This window comes from Dama dama, chromosome 23, assembly GCF_033118175.1.
Source record: "Dama dama isolate Ldn47 chromosome 23, ASM3311817v1, whole genome shotgun sequence".
NCBI classification, from domain to species: domain Eukaryota; kingdom Metazoa; phylum Chordata; class Mammalia; order Artiodactyla; family Cervidae; genus Dama; species Dama dama.
In genome coordinates, this window is record NC_083703.1 from 55,643,493 (window position 1) to 55,668,746 (window position 25,254).

Sequence of the window (25,254 nt, forward strand, 5' to 3'; positions counted from 1 at the left end):
TTATCCTGGTGGGACCTGGGGGAGGGTATGCACAGTCCCTACAGGCCCTGCAGGGTGGGAGGTGCTGTCATCTACATGCTCCACGTGAGGGTCAAACAACCTGCTAGGAACTGGTACTTGGCAGCCTGGACCCAGGCAAGGGGAGCTGTCACTCTTAACTCCTTGGATATAATGACACCTGGAAACATCCATGGAACAACTTTTACCATGATGGTTACATGCACTTATAAACCTGAATCAACTGAGTTGCTCCTTTAAAAGACACATGATTTTAGAATCTGTTACCCTGGTCTTGATAAAAGCAACCAGCATCCGTGGGCAAGAAGCTGCTGTCCGTGGTGCTGATGCCAAGAGGGCTCCCAAGGTTTTCAGCCACGCAGTATTGCTTCACCCAGTAACCAGATAATCAAAGCCAATGTCCTCATACAGCTCAGCTCATCTTATCTCTGCAGACACTGCAGGGGACTCAGGACACCTAACAGCTGATGGCAGGAGAGGGAGGTGAGTAGGTGTTTGGGAAAATAAATGAGTTGATGTCAATGGATGAAAGTTTCAGATGTGTGGTGTTTGTGTTTGAAGTATGTGCAGCTGAGGATCTCAGTGCTCCCAGAGGGCCAACATCTGCTTATGAGTCTTGGCAAGCGAGGGGACCCTGGGAAGCCAGTTGCACAGCCCCTAGGACAGAGAAAAAGGATGGAGAAGCCCCCAAGAAGACTCTGGGTGATCTTTAACTGCAGGATCAGAAGGTGAGGCCACCACTTTGCCTCTCTGACCAGTATGCTGGCTCTCGCTGGTGACACATGGATCCTCCCTTCTCTGAACAAACCATATGTTCCAACGAGCAAAGATGCTCTTTCCCTGTCGAGCTTCCCCCAGGCATGCCCAACAGGGAGACGAGGATTAGTCTTTAAAGCCACTTAGCACAGCTGGTGACTCGTCAGTGGGGGGAACATGAGGCTGGAGCCAACTGGTAGCCAGCAGCCCATTTGGAGGCCCAGCAGCGGTCTCCACAGGGACTGTTGCTTTCTGGCAGCTCTGGAGGCAAGGACGCTGCTGTGCCTGTCAGAGGACCTTCCCTGTGGGTCAGCATGAAGTTTTCCCACCACTTCTACATGATTGATACCGACTCTGACTTTCTCTCTATGGGTTTGCCCCCTTTGCACCTCAGCTTACTCACTTGTGAAAAGGGACAGTAATAGTATCTGCCTCACAGGCTGTGATGAGGATTTAACGAACTACAATAAGTAGAGTCATGGGAGACATTAGATCAACGATGGTGATGACATGATGAAGATGATGTGTTGACAGAGGGCAAAGGGAGAGCGTGTGGTACATGATCCCTGACTCTTCAGGCTCTGGGGTTTTCATCAAGGCATCTTCAGGGGCCCCAGCACATGATCCAACCGTGACCCTCATTCATCTCACATTTGTTCACTGAGCATTTACCATGTTGTGAGAGGCTCTGTGGGGGGTGGGGGGGAGGAAGGTGGATGGCAAGGGTACAGTGAAGTACGGGGGACAGAGGATGGTCCCATGATCACAGACAACCAGAGCATGCTCTTCTCCAATGCCTCCAGCACTAAAACAAGAGAAAGGCTTGGAAAGGAACCTGACAGCTCATGCTGCTGCTCTAGAACTTAACTTCTCTGTCTGTACTGTCTGCAGTGAAAATGGGTGAGAAGATCAGAGAGAGGGCTTTGAGAACCAGGCACAGCCAGTGTGAGGCTCTCAAAAGGATGGTCCTAGGGTTCAGGACCAACTCCTTCTGGGGACAGGATTCCTGGGGTGAATGAGAATTCCTCTTTGTCCTGGACATAGAAGAGAACAGCATAATCTTATACAAAAAACCACCATGGGCTGAATGAGGTGAAAAAGATACCATTTCATTATTACCCAGTAATCACAGTTTGCCCTGGTATGCTGTTATCACATTGGTTAAAAAAAAAGTTCAGAATTTAATGAAAGTGAGTAAAAGTAAAACTAGTCCATCAGAATTCCAACTTGAAAACATAACCATTCTCCTTCTAACTGGCAATTTCTGTATAAACCCCAACCTACTACAAGAACCATTTTATTGTCACAGCTTGAAATTTGTTCTGAATTACCTTGATAATAATATAGACATCCATTCAGCAAGGCGTACCACACCGCTAATGGATCTCGGAGGCCTAATTTCTAAAATCCAGTGTTGCAGAGTTATCGTATAACTAGAATTAGTGATGCTCCACCAGAACAAAATGGCCTGAGTTTGTCTTTGCATGATTAAAACGCAGGTAGTTACACATTAATGTTGTTAACAAGACTTTTCGGATTCCAGCAGGGCCATCCATCCGAGAAGTTCACAAACAATACTCGCGCTCTCTCTGGTTGCCCCCACCCTGGAAATTTAAGTGCATCCAATAGTGCAGTGATTCCGTTAGAACAAAGGCTCAATTCAGAATAGGACTGTAAATGAGGGGCAATTTTGCTCACGAATTTTATCTCCCTTTTTCCCTCTAAGCTATCGGATAACAGCCATCACATTAAGAAACTCAATTAATATATAAGCAGAATCTATCGTAAGTAGATCCAGGTCTTGCTGTACATAAAATTTACTTCCACTCGAAGGCAACCTTGGAATTGAATTGCTTTTGCACAACCAGTATTGTCTTGGTCAAGTTACATGGAATGAGAGGTTTCTTGGACCAAAAGTCAATAATTATGGCCTGCCGCCATAGTAAAATGGGATCCGCCACCGGGTTCTGTAAGTCGCTCTGTGGGAAAGTGGCCACCCCATACATATATTTACTGTCTGTGGCTACTTTGGGGCTCGAAGTGGAGTTGACATGATAGAAGCTCCATGGCTGCAAAGCCTATAATATTTGCCATTTTGGCCCCTTTGTGGAAAACATACCTTGACTGCTGCTTAGACCACAGAAACTTCTAAACCAGAGCGAGCTGCCTGGAGACGGAGGAGCCAGGGAAATGAGGGTGCCTTTGCCAGTCCAATTCTCTGTCCTTTGTTCCCACCGGGCCAGTTCTGACCTTTGTAGTGATCAGCTCACGGCTCGTAGGGTACCTGCTCACCCATGAACGCAATACCCAGAAACACCCAACAGCAAGGATAAAACTTAATAAAATTTTCACTAACTCATCAACGGCTGACCTTACATTTGGAAAGACCCAGAAATAAATTTCTCTTTTGATTAAATAGAAAATCGATTTCCAGTGACATTTCTATTCATCAGGCCCCAAATCGAGGCAGGAACCAGTGCCCCAGGAGGAGGACTGGGGTGCCCTGGGCCCTGCCCCTTTTCTGTGACACCCCTGAGCAGAACCGAGCCCCTGCATACCTGTTCGGGGCAGACACCAGGGTTGTGTGACCTGAGGCTTCGGGATTTCAAGGATCTACGCACGTGACCCCTGGGAACAGAGCTGCTTGGTGAGCAAGCTGCAGATTGCATGTGTTCAGAGGGCATGCTACCTGAAGTGGGAATCTGAAGTCACAGCAGTTCCCTGTGATGGATAAGAGGGGTCCTTGGGTCCATTTGTTCTCAACTGTGGTTCAGTTAAGAAACATTCCAGTTCACATGTGGACTCTGGCCAGTTCACTTGAAGGACTTTTCATTTAACACAAATGGGAAGAGCACCCAGGGGTCCTGGCGGTTCTGAGAACACAGTCTCTGCACAGAGGACAGATGGCCCCCACCCCACCCCCAGAGCCTCTCGCTCTGCGATGTCTTTCTTCTCAATCACAAAAAGGTCTGAGTGGCTACCCACTCCTTTCTGAATCCTGGGGGCACACACACTGTGAGAGAACCAAGCCTGTGTCTGCCCACATCATCCTGGGTTTATTTTCTAAAAGAGAGCCAAGCTTTGAGGACTTGGTGATGCCCTCATGCACACTCTCATTGACAGAGCCCATGCTGGGGTTACGAGAGCTCTTCTGAGAGAGGCAGAGGGATGTGTGTGTGCTTCCCCGGGAGGCAGGGGTGCCATGGGCCATCCCACCACACCGTGGGAGGGTGTCCGAGCAAGAAGGGTGTGGGCCTTGCTTGGAGCTGCAGGCAGGAGCAGACACAGGCTGTCTCTTTCTTTAACACCATTTTTGATGTGTCATCAATCATTATGGGCTGTCCCCATGGAGAAGGTATCATGGAACTGAGTTGTCACACAACTCAAAACCATGTGCCTCCCGCTAAAAACAGGACTTTGTCTTACCTCCTGGAGCAGTGCTGATGATTCCTTGAGGTGGGCGGGAGTTGTTTCTAAAAATGAACGCTCTGTGTGATTTAGGTAAACTTAATATGATAAAGGAAGGTGCTCTACCAGTCTAATGAGCCTGTAACTCATCGTATGGGTCCAATTCATCCCAAACGGAATTGCTGTTTATGTGGAGTTTTTGAGTAAAGGGTGCGATTTTGTGATTCATCACATCAAATCCGTTTCAGTCCCTGCACAAATGGCTCCAGAGGCGAATATAATCAGAAAGATGGAGAGCAGCTTGTCCTTGAGTGTGGGGCCTGGTGCTCCAGGCAGAGGGGGAGTTGGGTGGGGCAGGCAGGGCTGTTGGAGCGTCCATGACAGGACACTGTCCTGCAAGGAGGGTGGACAGGTTACCCCTCTCAGCAGGCTGGGTGAGCCTCACAAATGTTGGGGTGAATGAAGGAAGCAGAATTGACATGGATGGTGCTGGGTGCTCCCCACACATGAGACTTGCCAACAACATGGGTCACTTGTGCTGAGAGGTGTTAGGGCAGTGGCTGCCTCCTGGGCCATGACTCACTGAACCAGAGGGACTTTCAGGGATGCAGGAAAGGTCCTGCTTGCCCCTTGATCCACTTGCTGGTCATACGTGCAAACTCACAGGCTGTGCCATGAAACACACAAAGTAATTATCATGTTTATCAGCTAACAACCCTCCAGTGCCACCATGTTCACACACCTCCTTTCATTACATCTTTATAAACCCTTAGTAGGAGGGTCAATCCTAAAGGCTACCTGATGCGAAGAGCCGACTCCTTAGAAAAGACCCTGGTGCTGGGGAAGATGGAAGGCAGGAGGAGAAGAGGGGGACAGAGGATGAGATGGTTGGATGGCATCACCGACTCAATGGACATGAGTTTGAGCAAACTCCAGGAGATGGTGAAGGACAGGGAAGCCTGACATGCTGCAGTCCATGGGGTCGCAGGGTTGGATACGACTTAGCGACTGAATAGCAACAATAACAAGGAGGAGAGAACTACTATTACCTGCATTTGTAACCGAGGAATCCAATTTATTATGTTATTTTGTTTTATTGGAGTATAACTGTTTACCAGTGTTGTGTTAGTTCCTGTTGTACAACAAAGCGAACCAGCTATATGTGTATATATATCCCCTCCCCCTCGAACCTCCCTCCTATCCCGCCCCCCCCACTCCCTAGGTCATCCCAGAGCACTGAGTTGAACTTCCTGTGTTTTATAGCAGGTTCCCACTAGCTATCTATTTTGCACATAGTAGTGTATACACGCGGGCTTCCCAGGTGGCTCAGTGATAAAGAATCCACCTACCAATGCAGGAGACATAAGCAATGAAGGTTTGATCCTTGGGTCGGGAAGATCTCCTGGAGGAGGAAATGGCAACCCACTCCAGTATTCTTGCCTGGAGAATCCCATGGACAGAAGAGCTCTACAGTCCATGAGGCTGCAAAGGGTCGGACAGAACTGGGCGACTGAGCATACATACATACAGTGTATATACGTAAGTGAGGAATCTGATCTGAAGTGAAGCCATCAACCCCACATCACATGGGTGGGCAGGAGAGCCTGGATCCCAATGTCCTATCTGACCACAAAGCCCACTCCCCTCCTCACTTTCCTTGCTCCCCTCGAGGCAGGAGGCAGCTTGGCACTTGCTGCCTGGAAGCTGAGCCACATAGCTGGTGGGCCCTCTGCATCCTGGAAGCTTGGCTATTTGTCTCTCAGCATTGAGAGAATGCTAAGGATGAATGCGGATGGTGCCTTTGCAATGAACAGGATGAGGGGATGAATGGAGAAGGCTGCACACCCTTAAAGCACATGAGGAAAGCCCTGAATTTAGGAGTCTGTCAACAAAGAAGCAACTGTGGACGAGCCTTTGCCGCAAAACTCACCCTTCCCCCGCCCCTTCCTTCAAAGCACCAAACTATTCTTTAAAAATGCCACCAACGTTAGCCTCACTGAGCTGAATCTGCTTCTTGGATAGATACCAGGATGGTGTCTGTAGTTTCTAGGAGCCTTCCTCACGCTCCTTTCTGGCATCGGTGAGCTCTGTTATTCTGCCTGGGCGTGGAGCTCATGGTGCTCCGACTGGTGACTGAAATATATATTTTACATCAGTTGCTACTGGGTCAACCTTGGGGTTGGGAGCTCTGTTTCTCAAGACCACAGGAGGATGGTTTCTCATGGTGATGTTAAAAAATGGGGAAGATATTGTTGGTTGTCTCCTGGGCCGAGACGTGTTTGCAAAGTAGAGATTTGGCATGACTGACAATGCTGCTTAAATGACTACTGTGGGTCTTAATGTACCTCCGCTATCCCCACCCAGCCGCGAGGCATCCACCTGGTTCACCCCCGAAAAGCTGGAGCCATTTGTAATTTCACAAAACGAGACACAGCGCTTTTCTTGCCGAAGGTTTCAGCTCCGTAATCTTCCAAATTCATTTCCTGAACGAGCCACCTTAGCCATTAGTTGGATGATAATATTCCAATCACTTGCCAATTCCTGTAATATCCCAACTCCCCCTTTTCCCGTCTCCTAATCGGTGACGTTTCTTTTTAGAAGAATAAGCATCGAGGTGTACCGTTAACCGTTCTTTAAAATCTTACAAGGTTGGGCCATGCAATCAGAAGCTGCTAATCTCTGCCTTTTCTCTCTGAATTGCTTAAAACGGGTGCTTTTAGAGGCAATTTGTTTACTGCACTCTGAGAATTTAAATTTCTGTAAATACACTTTAATTTTTTAATAGACATTTTAAGCCATGAAAACGCAACCCATCTGAATAAAAATGTTGCTCCAAGAACTTAATAGTTTCAAAAATGAAAATGTAAACTATTCAGGAGTTGTAACAGGGAGGGATTAATGTGAACATCACACACAAACACACCAGCTCTGTCTCTCTGTCCCCCAATCTTGAGTCTCTCTTTATCTTCTCCTCTTAGGCTGACCCTGGTGCCTGCCTCTGTTGCCCCCATCCCGCCACCCAAGCCTGAGCCTGGAGCCCCCAGGACCCTCCGACCCCAGGCCTGCACTTCTGAAAGGCTGGGCAGTGGTTGGTTATGGGTCCTGGAGTGTTTCTCCCACTGCATCTCCATCACCCTGCATCTCTCATTATCTCTTACTTCTAAAGTGCATAGGGGACCTGACCCCCTGTGCCCTGATAGGTGACCTGGCCGCTTCAGTGAGCTGGATCCTTCCCCAAAACAAATCACAGCAAATCTGCTCAGGTCTCTGGGTGTGACTCCCACTGATGGGCACGCGGTGCGGGGAGAGGAGCCTCTTACACCACACTGGAGATAAAGATGCAAACCCAGAGTTGGGCCTCTACAGGGCAGACCACCACCTCCTCAGCCGCAAACCAGAAAGATGAAGTCAGGGGAAACCATCAATCAAACAGCACTTTTCACAGTGTGGACCCATCTGGATCCGAACTCAGATGAGCCATTTTTAAAGATGACATTTGAGCCCCAGGTGTGTGGACATGACTGCGGCCCCCAGAGGACCAGAGGAGGGGTTGAGAAGCTTTCAGGTGGGATGACGATGTGGTTGGTTGTGGGGGTGAGGGCATGGAGGAACCCACCTCCTCTGCAATGTGTGTTCAAACAAATCCCTGAGCCAGGCTGGGTGCTAGAGCTAAACACAGTGCTGAGTTCATCCCTTTCAGAGCAAATGGCAGCAGGTGCTGGGGTGGTGGCTGGAAGGAGATCCTGTCGGTTCTACACCCCCTTCTCAAGCCTCACCACTTACAGTCACTTGCAGCAATAGAGAACTGTGTCCCATGGACCCTGGTGTCCTTGGCAAGGGATTGGCGTACCCTACACCCGCCAAGCCCAGGCCTCCTCTTTGAGGCTGGCCATACTCCACACTCCCTGCAGGAGGCTGGCTACCTGCTGGCTCTGGTCAGTCCAGTGGCCACCTGGGGGTCAGCTCTACCTGCTCATGGAAATGACTAGAAGCAGAACAGACATCCAACAGGCAGAATAGAAAAATCCCCTTGGGTCTGGACTCCCGGCATCACCAGCATGGCCCCTGCACTCACCTCACCACCCCCTCCTCTGTCTGCTCCCCAGTGGGGTGCACTGGGCCCCACATTGACCAGGAGCCCTGAGTCACAGGGCAGACACCCCCTGTTCCAGGAGACAGAACACATCAGGGGCAGCAAGATGTCCCTTCCCTGAGTGCAAATGGCATGTTCTATTTTTTATTTATTTTACAAATATTTATACAAAGCTTACTCTATGCCAGGATGCTGTTTGACGGTTTTTCAAATGTTAACCTAGGCAACCAGTACCTGGGTCACCCTGCAAGCTCTGCCTGGCTCATGGCTGGGCTCTGAGGGCAAGGCTCCCTGAAGTCAGCTGAATGGGGGGACCCCTGCCCCGGGGCCCATCACCTTTTGTTATTGCTGCCTCTCACCTGCATCTGTCTCCCAGCATCACCCAGGGTAGCCGTCCTCTTGCATCTCCTAAACAGGCTGGTGGGAGGGGCTTAGACCGCCGTCCCTGGAGACTTGGTGTCTGTCAATGCCGGGTCCCAGCTCGCAGCCCTGGCACAGAGGATGGCAGAGCCCTGCTGAGCACCCCCACCCAGCAGCCAGACACCTGCTCCAAGTCTCACAAGGACACACACATGTGCAAGGCATAAGTATGTGCATGTGTTCACACACACACGGGCACACGCGCACACACTCGTGTATAAAACACAAACATGCACACATGTATGTACACATTGATGTATGTGTTCACACACGCGTGTGTATGTGTATGTTCTTGGTGTGGGTACATACATTTAAGGAAATGTGTATGCTTGTTGTGTGTATAGATGCATATTTTACATGTATATACATATATGCACATGTGCACACACACGCATATAGGTATGCACACATATTTAGTCCTTTAAACAACCCCATGGGTTATCATTATGTGTACATGGACAGGTGTTACACACATGCATGTATATAAGCATGCATGCATGCGTGTACACACACCCAGATTTGTGTGTACATGAAGCTCACACATGTGTGTTTGCACACATATCCAGTCCCGTAATATTCCCACACAGGACTGTGTTACAAGGGAGGTGACACAGCAGTGGGAGGGATGGTGAGAGAGCTCCAGAGCTCCTCCCCAGGGGTGGTCGAGCCTGGAGTTGGACACAGCCTCTTCACTGCCACCCTGAGCCACTCTCCAGGCCTCAGCCTCTCTGAGACTCCGTTCAGGACGGGACCTCTAGGCAGACGCTCATTGCCCTACCAGCTCTGTTTTCAGTTAGTCTCTTCTCTGTTGTAACAGACAGAGAGACACACACCAGCACATACCCCGACCCACCCAGATTTTCAGGTGAAGACTCACCTGAGAAGCAGGTGGGACTTAGCACCTTAGTTAACTGAGTTCTGGGGTGAGACTTTTCAAACATGCTGCAGACAGCGGAGGTCACACATGCCAGGGACACCGTGTGCTGACGATGCAAAGTTAGGCCTCTGACGTGAACGCCAAGTGTACGTATGTTTCACGTGTGTCACACACACACTGTATCACGCACAGTGTGCACACGCACTGTGATACACAAGCGCACACACTCCGTGCAGCACGGAACATGGGTGGTGCTGATCTCCGAGGGCTCCAGGAGAAATGGACGGGCGAACCAGAGAAATGAACCTGAACCACGATTGTGCAGTGGGACTCACGTCACCAGCTGGTTAAAAGAGAGGGGAGGATGGGGTTGGTGTGGGGGCATCCCAAGGGACGACTCAACATCTGACACCAGGGCCTGGTTCCCACGCAGGCCCAGGAGGCCAGGGAAGTCTGCGTGGGCGGTCAGCATCCCTCCTGTGCCCATGACAGCCTGATAGCCATGATCCCTGGGAAAAGACTCTTACCTCTGACAGGCCTCTGCAGTTTGAATAAATTTCCCACAGCCTTTTGATGGATGTTAATTGCCCTTTCATGAGTTTCCCACCACTTCCCAAATGTACACTTGCTGGACATGGCTGCAATTTCAGCATTTTAAAGGTAATTTTTAGCGTGTTGGTTGGCTTGGCCTTTTAGAAAGGCTGTGTTTGTTCCCATGTGGGAACAGTTAATGCCATGCTGACCCACGGCTGCTCAGCCAAGTGACATGTCCCCTGGAGGGGGGGGCGGCGCAGAATTGCCCCTGGGTGAGAACCGCCCATCTGAAGAGACCCCCTGGCAGGTGGATCCACACCTGTGGGTCTCTGTCCCTAGAAGCCGGCTGTGGGTCTTGGAGGAGGTGGGTCCTTCCTGAGGTCCTCGGGCCTCAGTGGTGAGTGAGGGGTGGCCATGCTGCTGTATTCTTTCAGCCCAGTTGAAAGGGCATCCTTGCTGACAACAGGGGGAGCCCAGGTCAGTGTCTGAGCCTCTTCTGCAACCCTGGAGGAGGTGATGTGACCGGGAAGGGGCCCTACCTGGACAAATAGCCTTCAGCTTGCCTGTCTCTTACTGGCTTTAGGGCAGAGCAGGTACCAATTCTGTGATGCACAACAAAGGTCCACTGACACCCTCATAATCATGGATTATCAGGTGGTGTTCAGGATGGTGGAGTTTTAAAGCTGTGATTTGTGAGCGTGTGATTTGTGTGTGTTTGCTGGCTGTGCAGCTTCTTACTTCAATCTCTGCCTCGTCTCAGCACCAACGTAGTTCAGATGTACCCTCAGCGTTTTGGGTTTAAAAAACTTTTTATAACCGAAGTTAGAAAGAAAACAGTGCTTGGTTTGGCAGTGTCGCAAGTGACAAATGAAACCTGTTACGGTTGTGAAATTAGCGAGCTGTGACATCCGTGAATTTAGCAACACTTCTGAGTATCAGCCCAACCCTGCATTCCAAGCTTCTATGAACACAAGAAACTGTCATTCTTCCAAACCACAAGAACTTGAAACATCACTTGCAGAGTCACGTTGGACCTTCCCATGGGCTGAAGCCGCTGCAGCCCTCATTATGAGTGACAGGATGTGAGCTGTGAGCTGAATGATGGCCCTTCCAATGCAAGAGTCGTTTATTAAAAAGAACAGAAAGACCCTTTTAAGATGCTCTGCTTATGAAATATCCCTCGTGTGGTACCACAAGTTCACTGAGCTGGTAAGAGCTTCCTTTTCTCTTATGTCAACATAGAAAATTTCCCAATATTGTGCAAAATATGAATTATTGTTTATTAACAGGGTTGTTGGACTTCCCAGGTAGCACTAGAGGTAAAGAACCCACCTACCAATGCAGAAGATATAAGAGAAGTAGGTTCGAACCCTGGGTCGGGAAGACCTCCTGGAGGTGGGCATGGCAACCCACTCCAGTATGCTTGCCTGGACAATCTCATGGACAGAGAAGCCTGGTACAGCCCATAGGGTTGCAAAGAGTCGGACAAGACTGAAGCGACTGAGCATGCATACATGTACACATGACAGGGTTGTTATTTACATGATCACGGGGATCTCTAATATTTCAGAGCCTGACATCATACACTCTATCTGAAAAGAGGGCTTCTAGGGAAAATTAAGCAAAGGAACAACAAAATTCACACTCCTCAGCCTGGCAAACATGCAACGTCTATAATGTGCTGGGCTCATTCGGAGGGAAGGACTGGTGCATGGGGGGAGGGTAAACTGGTTCAGCCTTTGTGGACAGCGAATCAGCCAGGCCAGAAAAGTTGAAAATGCAACTGCCTGTTGAACCAGAAAATTGAGGTAACCACTCTAGAGAGAGGTGAGCACTCAGACCAGGAGACGCATGAGGCTTCTCACTGTCAGGCTGCTTATGATGACACGAGCGGGGACCGGATGCCGATGAGTTCAAATAGGGCGGCTTCTGCTATGCTAACAACCAGTCCAGGTCTCAGGGGCTTAGCCCCATGCAAGGAGTTTATCTCCAGCTTAGGCAGCCCTCCAGACCTACTGCCCTGTGGATGCTGGCTCAGTGTTCTGAGGGGCTTTGAGTCGGAGGATTTCCGGTCACGGGTGTGGCAACTCATGTGACACACAGGATCCCACTAGCGTTTCATGTCCCAAAGCACGCTGCCTGGCCACAGCTGACTCCAAGGGGCAGCTTGGAGCAACACTCTCTGGTGCCCTGGAGGGAGCAGAGGGCGGACACTGTGGAATCTCAGAAACTATATCACACAAAGCAAGCCAGTTCCAGAATGACAGGGTGTGATGCCACATACACACATGCTAAGTAAGTTGGCATAAAAATTCAGCATAATCTTTGCACACATATGATACTGAGAAAGTACAGAAGCATGGATGGAGAGATGCCACACTCAGAAGTGTTGCTTCTGGGGATGGAAGGGGTTGTCACCTTTCCTCTAACGATCTTATTTCTGTAAGAGTTCTATTTGTTGTTGTTGTTCAGTCGCTAAGTCGTGTCCGACCCTGCGACCCCATGGACTGGAGCATATCAGGCTTTCCTGTCCTTTACCATCTTCTGGAGTATGCTCAAACTCATGTCCATTGAGTCGGTAGTACTATCCAACCATCTCGTTCTCTGTTGCCCTCTTCTCCTTCTGCCTTCAATCTTTCCCAGCATCAGGGTCTTTTCCAATGAGTCAGGTCTTCCCATCAGGTGGCCAAAGTACTGGAGCTTCAGCTTCGGCATCAGTTGTTCCAGTGAATATTCAGGACTGATTTCCTTTAGGATTGACTGGTTGGATCTCCTTGCAGTCCAAGGGACTTCCAAGAGTCTTCTCCAACACCACAATTCAAAAGCATCAGTTCTTCAGTGCTCAGCCTTCTTTATGGTCCAACTCTCAGTGCTGTACATGACCACTGAAAACTGTCTATTAACTTCTATTAATTCTGGACCGTGGCCCTCCCTGAGTCTGCTCTGTCATTTGCACATGAGAACTGCGGGGTTGGGGTGGTCACAGCTCTCCAATGAATGGGCAGTCAGGCTTCACAGCAATGAGGTAAGGCTGGTATGAACCAGGAGGACCCGGTAGTGGCACCAGGATGCGCATGCAGTGCAGAAGGACTGGGAAGAGTGGATAGGACTGGACTGGCCTGGCTGCCCCCTCACGGCGCTGTGATGTCTGCCACTTTGGGGACCATTTTCTCCAGATCTAAGCCAAAGTCGCTCTGCAAGTCTCTTTTTCAATCTCCATTTTGAAAGGCACAGCTGGTTACTCCCCAGGAGCCTCTGCCTAGAGTCTTCTGCAGGGAAATGGGCGGGGAGTGGGGTGGGAGGCTTGAAATTGCTCCTCAAGGCTTCACTGGGGGAGGGGAAATGGAAGGGCCGGTACAGAGACCCTCCCACCTCCCCCAGTCACCCCTGGCTCCTGCCGCTAAACTCCAAGAGTCCCGGTGCATTTACTGCCCAGCTGTGCCGTCCTGAATGTCTGAATACTCCTTTGAAGGAGGGCCTATGTTTTCATTCATTCTGCACTGGATCTCACAAGTTATGGCTCCGGCTCTGACTCTCCCCACATATAACTTCTTTCTGAAAACATTATATCTGAAAGGTTTTCTGGATGACTACAAATTGATTTTCTTCCTAAGCCTGGTGTTAGGACCATTATTTTAAATCCAGTTCTGTCCTCTCTGGATCAGTAGCCATTTTCAACAAACAGGCCTATGGACTAGATTGGCACATACAAGGTCGAGCCCTAAAGGGCCCTTGGGGGGTTGTCCCCATGGCCAGGGGCCCCAAGTGACCCAGTGCACCCTCAGTGGGGCTGCTGGAGATCCAGAGGAGGTCACTGGATCCGCTTCTTGTCTGACTGACTCTAATCTGCCCCTCAAGTCAGTAAATCATTAGCTTGTGCTTCTGAACCTCACCTTCCTCATCTGTGAAATGGGAATCATTATACCCACCCAGCCTGGGTCCTTATATCAACGAAAGTGGGGGCTCAGGTGACAGAGGCCACAGATGCCTCTTGGATGAAAGGCTCAGTTAAGGGCAGGAGCTCTATCTGTATGGATAAGACTGAGACTGCCATTTGAGGCAGGCTTCAGGTACCTGACTGCCCCAGCAGATGGGCACGTTGACTTCTGAGCGAATCTGGACCAAGGTGCCTTTCCCACCATGCCCACAGGAGGTTGTCAGAAGGGGTGGCATCCTTGCTGTATGGTATCCCTGCTCAAGAGGTCTTGGGAGACCAGACAAGGCACATATTGGGGAAAGACCCCAAAAGAAAGAGAATCTGATGAGTGCAGACACCAAGGCTACTTCTGCAGCTGCAGGCTCCATGAACAACCCAACAACGACCTCGGGGTCCCCAGAGCAGGTGCCTGTGGACGTTTCTCAGCGGGCTTGGTAGGTGCCTGGCCCCAGACAAGTCTCGAGCCTGCTTTTCACTGTTTGCCAGCTTTTCAACAACTGTATTGAACACAGAACACACACGCCCAGCACAGACGAAGTCCTGGAAACCAAGCATGCGGAGACTGGTTTTTCCCCTCGTGTCTATGGTTGGACACTTACCCACGGCCACGCGGACCCCTCCCAGCTCCAAGGGGAAGTCACTCACTGCCCCAGCTGCACGAGATGCAAGAGCACGTGGGAAATGAAGGAAAAAAAATCGAACAATCTCAATAATATTTTAAGCCACAAAGTAATATTTCTATAGCAGAGTGCAAATAGAATTTTACATAATGCACAGAATAAATGCTTCTGAAAATCAATATTTCCAGCTGGATGTACAAATTAAATGATGATATTCAAGTGCGAGATTAAAACAATGATTTAAGATAGAAATTGAGTTATATTATCTCATGCCTGCCTACCGCTGAATATGTTAATAGAACAAATTTGTTAGTATTCAGTCAATTTGTCTCCCTAAACAGAAGGAGGTGGGGATTACTATCTGAAAGGCGAAAGGTTGGTGAGGAAAAAGCTCCCCAAATACATTTTGAGTGGAAAGACAGCAAAGCCAGATGCTCATGGGGGGATCGGGGGAACCTGGGTATGGCTTGTTCTCCTCCTTCAAGGAGAGTGGGGTTAATTTTCCAGATGCTTCCTTGGTCCCACTGTGCCTGTGAGTGAGGCTCCCGCCTCTTCCCCAGGGCAGGGGGGTGATTAGGCCCAGGCATGTGAGGTCTGCAGTGCTCAGGCTCCCATCGTTGACACCCCCGGTCACGTCCTCACCCTATTTATTCTCTTTGAAGACCGGGAGGCCTGCTCTGGCCCCCGGGACACCCACTCAATAATGCAGCAGGAGGAGGCCCTGTTCACATCTCTGCACGTGGAGCAGCTCTAATTGTAGGGAAGGGTGGCCAGGGGGACTCTAACAGGGGTCGTGCTGGCTGTCTGGCTGCCCTCTCGGGGCACTGGGTCTTCCCATGCCTGGGGCACTTAGTCCAGCGTGGCTTTCTGACCCGTCTGTGCTGAGGGGTCTGCCTGCTCCTGGGGACAGAGGGAAGTGGTGGGAACACCCACTCAGCCCGGGGCACCTGTGGAGCCGCAGCCCCGGGGGGTTTCCACACACAGAGCGTCCCTCACCTTTTGGCCCTAGGCCTGCCCTGCATTGCCTGCCCCAAAGTTATCAGCTGCTGTGGATCCTCCTTCCCTGAAAACGTGCTTTTACCTTGAGCTCGGTGAAGGTTCCACTGTTCCCGTCCTCCCTGGCTGAACCTTCTCCTCGCAGCCTCCACAGTCTCCTGGGGGCCTAGCCCTGGAAACCTCTCCCCCTTGTCCCTCCCACCTCACTCAGGGGCCTTCCTTGCAGAAGAAACCACATGGGAAACAGAAGGAAGTGAATTCCACCCCAGCTGGAGAGCCTGGGGGACCCTGGCCCTAATGAGAAGGGAATAGCAGCCCCAGCCGACTCCTGCTGTTAGCACCATGAGACCCTGAGCTGAGAGTGGAGTGGCCTTGTGACCACAGGTTGCATCAATGGGTCTTATCTGGAGCCGCCATGTTTGCAATAACAGTGACCTCGGAGCAGAACACTGATATGTGTTCACCTGTCTGCCTGTCCGCCCCCAGACTGGGCCCATATTTCCTCACAGAACTCTGGGGCGGGAGGGGGGCTCCATCTCCCCAGGGCCTTCTCAGCATTGGCATCAAAAGTCTAGATTTCTGCTAATTAGATTTGCCTGTGGGACACTCTGGTTTGTTTTTAAGTGCGTAAACCATTTCTATATGTTTACCACTTACTTGTGTGTTTTCCCATTTATGTCTTTTGCCCACGTCTCCACTTTACTTCTGTTGTGTTGCTCTTTTGCACTGATCTGTATGTAAAGCAGGTCTTCCTACAGATGAGCTGCATTTGACTGGAGGGGTGGGGGTGGGGCTGAGACTTAGCGATCTGTTTGAATGTTTGGCCCAGACGACGAGTCTCCATTTTGATATCTGCCCCTCATGCTTGTCAGGGCGCTGGACTAATCACGACACCACCTGGGATGTACTTTATGTGTTAAGACCAGGTGAGAACAGAGATTTTGTTTGGGCCCCGTGCTGCCTGGGGTCAGGGGATGGAGAGAGGAGTCTGTCCCATGGGGGGCTCGCAGAACTGGGTTTCCTGTGGGACCACCTGGGGTCCGTTCTTCAGGGTGATCATAACAGGGTTGAAAGGGTGTATTCCTCAATCACAGAGTGGGGGGGGCCCGGCAGTTGGTTCTGGCTTCGTCAGCACTGGTTTCCATCAGCCTCTCTGCCAAGGGCGTCAGGAAGCCACAGGGCCAGTGCAGGGGCCATTTTTGCAGGAATGCCTGGTGCTGTTTCTAGCTGCAGGCTTCTGACCAGGGCCCCAAATCCCCTCAAGTTCCTACACTTGAGTGTCACAGAAGATGAAAATAAACTTTAAAATTCCGGATAATCCTCACTTTACTAATAAGCAGTTTTATCTAAATCCTGCCTTTAAAATTGGGCTTCCCAGTCTGATGCTAGTGGAAGCGTTTCGACATCCAATTTCCAGGCTGCATCTGGACAGTGTAACCCCTAGGCTCCACACCCTGCCCGAGGGTTGTCTCAGACCCACCTGGTCTCCACAAGGGGGGGCTTGGGTGATGCTGCCTCCACTGTCTGCCCTCAGCGTCCAAGGGTTACCTGGGAGAACGAGGAGGAGGGTCTTGGCTTCTTGTGGACGAGATCAACCCTTGCACTCCACCAGCCAACCCATTTGAAAAAATCTTTTCATTTAATTTACTTAGGAAACATTTTACAACACATGTTGTGATGTGCCAGGCCCTCTAGTGGTTTCATATTCATTCACTCAGTCCGTATAACAACACATAGGAAGATCCCTCTGTGATGCCCATTTTACAGATGGGGAAAATGAGGCAAGAGGCGGTCACTCAGTGGGGAGTTCTGGAGCTGAACCTCAGACACAGCAGCTGGGTCCAGGCTTGCCCCTCTCGGATGGCAGCCTTGGGCAGTGATTCCAATGATATTAAGGTTGTCCAGTCCGCTTTCTCCCTCAACCTCTAGACATGAATATTAATTGTCCTGACAACAAGGAAGTGCAGCTCCATCTTCTGGCACCACCTCTGTGGACAGCGCCATGCCCGAGACACAGATCCGCGACTGTGGACGGTCGCGACTGCAACAGAGGGACTGTCATGTTTTCTCTGCTGTCGGGTCAAGCGGAAGGCAGGCCCCTTCACTGGTCAAGTGTACATGCTCCTGGGCCTGTCTCCTGGACCAAGAAACTATGGTCAGTAGAGCAGGTCCATCTGTTTCGTGATGTGAGACTCTCCCGATGCAGCCTCTTCCCAGCCAAACATCTTCCTTGCGGCTCTGTTTCCCATGAGGCTCTGGCTCTTTCCTGGGACCATTCTTGCTGCCTTGTTCTGTGTCTCATCCGGTTAACCTAGAGGTGCCAGGTCAGGGGCGGCACTGTGTTCCTAGTGGCATGGGCTCCAGTGAGAAAACCCCTGGGTCCCTCCATCACTCACTAGACAGCGTCCACTCAGCCTGACTCCACCCACCCTATGCGGCTTCATCAACACCAGAGGACCCCAGATGTTGTTGGAAAGAGATTCTAAGAAAAGGGCAATTTGGGGCAACACCCACAACAGTCAGAGAGGAAAAATAATGCTGTGAACACATTCCATGCAGCAAACGTCTCTTCAAATAAAAGAATCTAGAGTCAGAACAGGAAAATACGCAGTAAATTCTCAAGGAATCAGGCTATAGATTTCCTATAGATAGATTCCATGTCATATGATGACACATTTGTATGAAATTATAAAAACCAATATCCATCCTGGGATTGTGCAATAAATAGAATTTATTAAAGTGCTTGTGAAGCGCCTCCAGTGAGAAATTCATCTTTGATCTAGAATTTAATAAGGATTATATAATCATAATGAGACTGTAATAAAACAGCATTACCTGAATAATCCATTTTATTACCAGTTTTATTATGAGTTCCCATTTATTACCATTCATTGGATATTTAAAGCATATGTAAATGATGCAATGTGAAAGATATGAGGAACAAGAATTATGGTATATGTCTATGTAAATTTGTCTTCCTGATATCCAAGATCTTCAGAATTCCAAAGTTTATACAGTCAGAAAGGATCTCAAGAGAAGGTTAAAAATGTGGCTTTGGGTTTCAGGCATCAAATATGAATGTCTTGCCAAGAAAATGGCCATTCCTTCCGACAGATATGATATTCAGAGTCACAGGATTAAATCTTTACTAGGAGTAGGAGACTTTACATGACACCAGAAAACCCTGTTTACTTGGGCCTTGAGTGGAAATCTTTCTAAAATGTCTAGCTCCATACATTAGCAAATATGTGGACCGCACCTAGGACTTCCCAGATGGAGCTAGTGATGAAGAACCTGCCTGTCAATGCAGGAGACATAAGAGACGCAGGTTGGTTCTCTGGGTCAGGAAGATCCCATGGAGGAGGAAATGACAACCTACTCCAGTATTCTTGCCTGGAGAATCCCATGGACAGAGGAGCCTGACAGGCTGCAGTCCACGGAGCCGAAAAAGAGTGGGATAGGACTTAGTGACTAAACAACAAACAAATGGTAAGGAATCAGGTACTTGAAATCTTGTTAAAGGGGTAGGGCTCCTGTTATACGTGTTTTTACTGCAAACAAACAAGAACCACAGCAAAGGGACAGGGAAACTTTTGGTGGTGACGGACATGTTCATGACCTGGGTTTGATGATGGTAACAGGAGACATATGTCAACACTGATTAAACTGCATGCATTCATTATGCACAGTGTTCTGTACACCAATCATACAATAAATGTGGGGGTGAGGGGCATAGATCCCATGCGTTTAGGGACGTCCTTGGTGCTCCATTGGCTAAGACTCCACTTCCAGTGCAGGGGGTTGGGGTTCAATCCCTGGCCGGGGAACTAAGACCCCACATACCATGCACTGAAAAAATAAAAATAAATAAAAAATTTAAAAAAGAAGTTTTTATTTATTTAAAAGAAAACATGGGAAGGGGGTATCTGAGGTGCTGCTTATGTGATTGTCATTCCCTTGTGAACATTCAGAGGGATACCGCCTGCAATTTGTTCGTTTTTCTGTATGTGCTGTAGTTTATAAAAAGTTTGAGAATGTTAGCCAATATTCCCGGTTTTGGAAGTCCCGCAATGGGCAGAGTGCCCCTCTGAGCACACGGGAGGCCTCTCTCCAGTCTGCCACATGCTGTCGCTGCTGCCTTGAGGGCAGAGCACTTGACAATCAAAACTTGAGTCAATTTTCAAAGAGCTTTCCGGAAGAACATAATTAGATTAGAACGTTACATTTGTTAATTTTTCAGTTGCTCATTAAAATTGACATGTCATTTGATTTTGACAGAAACCTTTTTATCTTGATGTAGGGCTGTAGGCTTTTTTTTCCCCTATAATAAAGCTATATTTAGGAAGTTCTGAAATATGACAACTGCAATAATGAAATGGAAACCACTCGCTCCATCATTCGTATCTAAGAATTATGAAATAAATCATCTTTCTCCATAATATTTAAAAAGAAAAACAAATGAGGCTGAGGTCTTTATTTAAACTTTGAAAAAAATGAGACTATCGTGGGAATGAAGCTCGTGACTCTGGTGATGTGTTCGGAACTCACGCAGCAAGCCTGCTCTGCAGAGGAGTGGTGGGCATTCGGACCACAGGACATGGGTTCAGGGACATCTCTGCTTCCCTCCTCACGATGTGTGTGTGTGCTATCACTTCAGTTGTGTCCGGCTCATTACGACCCAACGGACTGTAGCCCACCAGGCTCCTCTGTCCTTGGATTCTCTAGGCAAGAACACTGGATTGGGTTGCCATGCCCTTCTTCAGGGGATATTCCCAGCCCAGGGATCTAATCCACATCTCTTAAGTCTCCTGTACTGGCAAGCAGGTTCTTCATCACTAGTGCCCCCTGGGAACCCTCATAAGCCCCCATGTGTAACCTGTGACATGAATGCTAAGTGACCATGTTCATTCCTGCAAAGAGAAGAAAAGATGGCCTTCTTCCTGCTTCGACTGTGTCCTGTCCTGTTCTGTTCTGCAGAGTCAGAACAGAAGCCCCTGGATGGTCGGTGCGTATCAGACAAGAGGGAGTGGGTGGTGGGATGCACTGGGACCCCTGGGAATGGATGGCCTGGGGTCCTAGTCCCCTCCTCTGACTTAGCCATGTGCTCTGGGGGCAAGATGGCTGTTCCTGGACCTTCTGTTTCCTCATCTGTAAAATGGAAGTAATGCAACTGTTAATTTTGTTCAAAGCAAGGTGGCTGATCCCCAGCATGTGTGCCCTCCATGGGAGCAGGTGCCCACGTGGGGACATGCCTTTCTTCCATCCTGCAGACACATGCCTGTCCAACCCTTAGCTTCTCTCAACTCCAGCAGTTAGATGGAGGGAACTCCAGCGGCCCAGGGCAAGTTGAACACTGAAGGCAGATGGAGTCTTGGTTTCTGTGTGATGCTGGGCGGGGAACCTCAGCAGAGTTCTGAGCCATGAGAAAGGTGCATGCAGAGGCCCTGGGAGCTGGGCTTTCTTGGTTGTAGCTGCTTATCAATGAGGCCACGGCAGCTACTGCAGAGCGCGGGTGTGGCCGTTGTGTGGCGCCAGGCACACTGCCGATGCTCCACAAACCTCCGCTTTCCTCTCTCTGTCTTCCTTTAAGCAACTTGCTGGTTCCTGCCTCTGGAGGGGGTTCAGTTGAAGTGTATCTTGGATACAAAGAACACACTTGCTGGGGTCACGGCTATTTCTGAAAAGCCCGCAGACACCCCCAAAGCACCCTTAGTATCCTGCAGAGGCGTCGTAAGAAGTGTCCAGGGCCACCCTTCCCGGGTGTATGTGCCGCCCCCCGGGTAATGGAAACCATCCAAGGATGCCCAGTGCAAACTCAAGAGTGAGGCAGAAGAAATGAACCCGCGAATGTCCTCACTCCCAGTAAAACTCCCATGAAAGTGCTTCCAAATCCACAGCTGCAGCAACTTACCTCCCCATGCTCCCCCACTGTTCTAGCCTGGTCTCCCATCACCAGAAACTTCCAACCGTGTTAAATTACACAGGGGACGAGCCAGCAAGTGGACACTGGGATGAACCACGGTATTTGCCCAAGAGACGTCTGACTAAGGTGCCATTTAAGCTTAGTAACAACAGCGATCATTCAGAAAATGACCTGCTCTGAGTCATTTCTGACTTGGGAATAGAAAGCTGGCATTGGAACCAGTCTCACAATTTTAATGCCTATTTCAACGTTCACATTAGAAAGAAGGATTATTTTTTAAATAGCAGGGAGGTGAGAGGAGGTAGAGAGAAGCCACCTTTGTATGTGAAATTCTGGTTTCTTTTCATTAAAAGTTAGTTTGGAGAATTTGTTTATTGTCCAACCCGAGAAACCTATCTACAGAGGTATCATCTGATGAGAACTGGAAGTGGCGAATGAGGGCTTTTTACATTTTAATTCTGGAATAGTGTAAGACTCACAGAAGTTGCAAACTCCGGTGCAGAGAATACCCAAGTCTACCTCCCCTAGCTCCCTGATGACATGACATAGAGGGTCCTTGTCCTGGAGGAGAACAAGGACGGTGTCAGCATGAGGGACCCCAGGGCAGACGGTGGTCAGATTCACCAGTTTCCACATGTCCTCGTTTTTAAAAGGATGCAGTTCATGGGCTCCATTCTAAACATATTCCTCCAACAGGGAGGTGTTCCAAGTGGAATGTGGCTGTTTTATGGCAATTTTCTTCCAGCTCCCCCAGCATAAACAGAAAGTAGCACAACTGATTATAGCAGCTACTGAGTTTCAGTGACTTTGTTTCTTTGTAGCTTTAAGAAATGGCACTAAGAATGATGGGACAATCCCCTGGAGAAGAAGAATACTCCACTACAGTATTCTTGCTTGGAGACTATCATGGACAAAGGAGCCTGGTGAGCTACAGTACCTGGGATCGCAAAGAGTCAGACACGACTGAGTGACTAACACTGCTACTACTATTATTACTGAGAGGGATGGCGGCACAGGCTGATACACTGTTGCTGGGCGCCAGGGAAGCCCCACGTGCATGACTGAGGCACACACCTCCCCTCCCCTGCCACTTGGGGGACAGAGCAGCCTGCTGGACCTCACAGCCCCCTGGGAGTCCCCTCTCTCCCACTGGCAGGGCCACGGGAACGCTCAAGAAAGGAAATGGCCTGCAGAGCCGCCCCCTATGCCCAGCCCTCCAGCCTCCCCATCTCATTCTGCAAACCTTCCCTCTTTTAAGCCTAAGAGCTGACTTCTGATTACATAACTCTATTCTGAGATGAGCTCTTCAAAAACCTCGGTGCTGGTTCTGGAAAACAAGCAGAATCGTGCTATTTACAACATGAATATGGCTCTGCACCAGCCTCCCTGCGCCCAGGGGTCTGCATCTGCTCCCCTTCTCCTCCTTCAGGTCTCGGTAGCTAAGGGGGTAGCCCCGGGGTCTCTCTGGGTGCTCAGCTAAAGCAGCGGGTCCCTCCTTGGGCTGCTCTGGCCCTTCAGCCTCTTATCACTTTTCATCATCATAATTAAGTGAATCCCAGCTCTGAAGGATTTACTGGAGAGTTACTACAGGAAAAAACTCTATGTGTGTACCCGTGTGCAAGTGTCTGCAATCTGTGCACATGTAGGTGTGTATACATGTGTGTATATGCATGTGCATATGTGTGTCCATATGTGATGTGTGTGTCCAGGGTGCTGGGGAAGTCTGAGCTGACCCGCTTTGTCACGTGGGCTCATCAAGGGCAAGCAGAATCCATCATATCCCTCCTCCGGGCCTTGTTCTAAGTCAGATTCTCTGTCTCCTGTTGCAGCTGCTTGAGGTGCAGAATCACAGATGAGGTGTCCCCGTGTCTGAACTTATGTTCCCGTCACTCTCTCCCGCAGCCCTGAGAAATACCCACACAACTGCCTGGGACCCGCGTGGGGAACCGCCCTCACCTGGGCTACAGCCCCCACTGCGGGGAGAGCTCTCTGTCCTCGGCCTTCTGTGAAAGGAGAGCGCTGGCCCTGGTGTCACCTGGGGCAGACTCTCTCAGGAGTCATGCTATTGAAGTGACATGATTCAGTAAGGCCGAGCCTCCTCCTGGGAGCCCCCAACAAGGCTCAGAGCCCAGGGAAGGAAGCCCCCACAGCTCCCACACAGCATCTTCATTAAAGCAGGAGAGGTGGGTGGCGGGTGGTGGAGGGGAGGCTTGGCAGATGAACCTCAGGGCTCAATCTGATACAAGAAGCAATTTCTAGACGTCTTCTCAGTTGTTGCTCCTGTGATATTATTCTGGTTTTCTTCCCCAGATGCTGTGAACTTCTGGAAAATGAAGCCCTGCCTGGACCTCGGCCTCCTCCCTGCCCTGGAAGCCCCGGTGGGCTCTTCCCATGGAGGCAGAGGAGATCCCTGACGGTCATGATGAGCAGGAGCTGATGTGACAGCCCGGGTGATGGCCTGACGCTCTGATCTGAGGATAAGCCAGTCCTGGCAGACGGTGCGCCTGATGCCAGACCAACACTCAGGAGCTGAGCTTGGCCTGCGATGCCGTTTCTGCAGGCCCATCAGATACTCTGCAGCCTGATCAACTGGGGTGACTGGTCCATCCCATTCCCGCCCGAGGGACACTGGGCGACGTCTGCAGACATCTTGGGTGTCACAACTTGGGGGTTGGAAGCAAGGGATGCTGCTGGACACCCGACTGCATGCAGGACACCCCCCACTCTAGCAGAGGATGGCCCAGCCCTGAGATCAACACTGTCCAGGTTGAGAAACACTAGCTTTCTTATGCAAATATTTCTTTTCACAAGTTCTTATAAAAATGTATTATCATTAAAGTTTCAGAAATATGTATTTTTGAGAATAAAAATATCCTCAAAAATTATTTAGGGTGGTGGGTCAGATAAAAAAATAGGAAAAATTCACAAGTATTTCATGATATTAAAATAAGAATCTGAGGAATTTCCTGGTGGTCCAGTGGTTAGGACTCTGCACATCCACTGCAGGGGATATAGGTTTGATCCCTGGTCAGGGAACTGAGATCCCATAAGCCTCATGGCACAGACAATAAATAAAGGCAGATTCCTGGAGACTAGTCCAAGTTGGGCCCCAGGAATAAGGAAAAAAAAAAAAGGAATCAGGCTTTTTTTCTCTTTTTTTCATTTGAAGAATCTGAAGCAGGGAAGGATGTAGATTTTGTTTCCCCCTTAAAATCACATTTTAATAGACGTCCACAAACCAACTGTGACACAGCTGTGTTTTGCCACCCCTTTTCTCCTCCCCCATAAAAGGTCTGGATTTAATTAACTTATCAGTGTTTTTCTTTGTTCCAGTTCAAGTTCAATTAGTTGGTTAAATGACATAATGGATATGGAGAAAAGCTTTGAGAAGGGTTTAAAGCACTACGCACATATAAAATATCATCATCGAAACCTGGGAAACAATTTGTCCCAATTATAATCATGGGATATTTGCATGGGTAAATAATGACAGGCGGTGTGCATACTGCTTTGGTATTTACAAACCCCTCTTGCATGCGCTATTGCATCAAAAGAAAGTGAAGCATGAGTGAGATGCAGACGCCGGTGCTGCAGAGACAGCCCACCTTGAAATTCAGGACAAAGATCACTTCCTTTCCCTTCAATAGGTGGACAGAGTTGAGCTGAGTTGAT

General features: G+C 49.5%; 1 protein-coding gene and 1 long non-coding RNA gene across 3 annotated transcripts in view; one reads left to right on the forward strand and one right to left on the reverse strand.

The window, feature by feature from the left end:
* Positions 1–25,254, reverse strand: part of CDH4 (cadherin 4) — a 473,737-nt gene that overhangs the window by 242,149 nt on the left and 206,334 nt on the right. The window lies entirely within an intron of this gene.
* Positions 11,195–24,447, forward strand: LOC133044415 (uncharacterized). Its single transcript, XR_009689933.1, has 3 exons — positions 11,195–11,315; positions 22,404–22,505; positions 23,893–24,447. It is a non-coding gene; the product is annotated as an uncharacterized LOC133044415 (long non-coding RNA).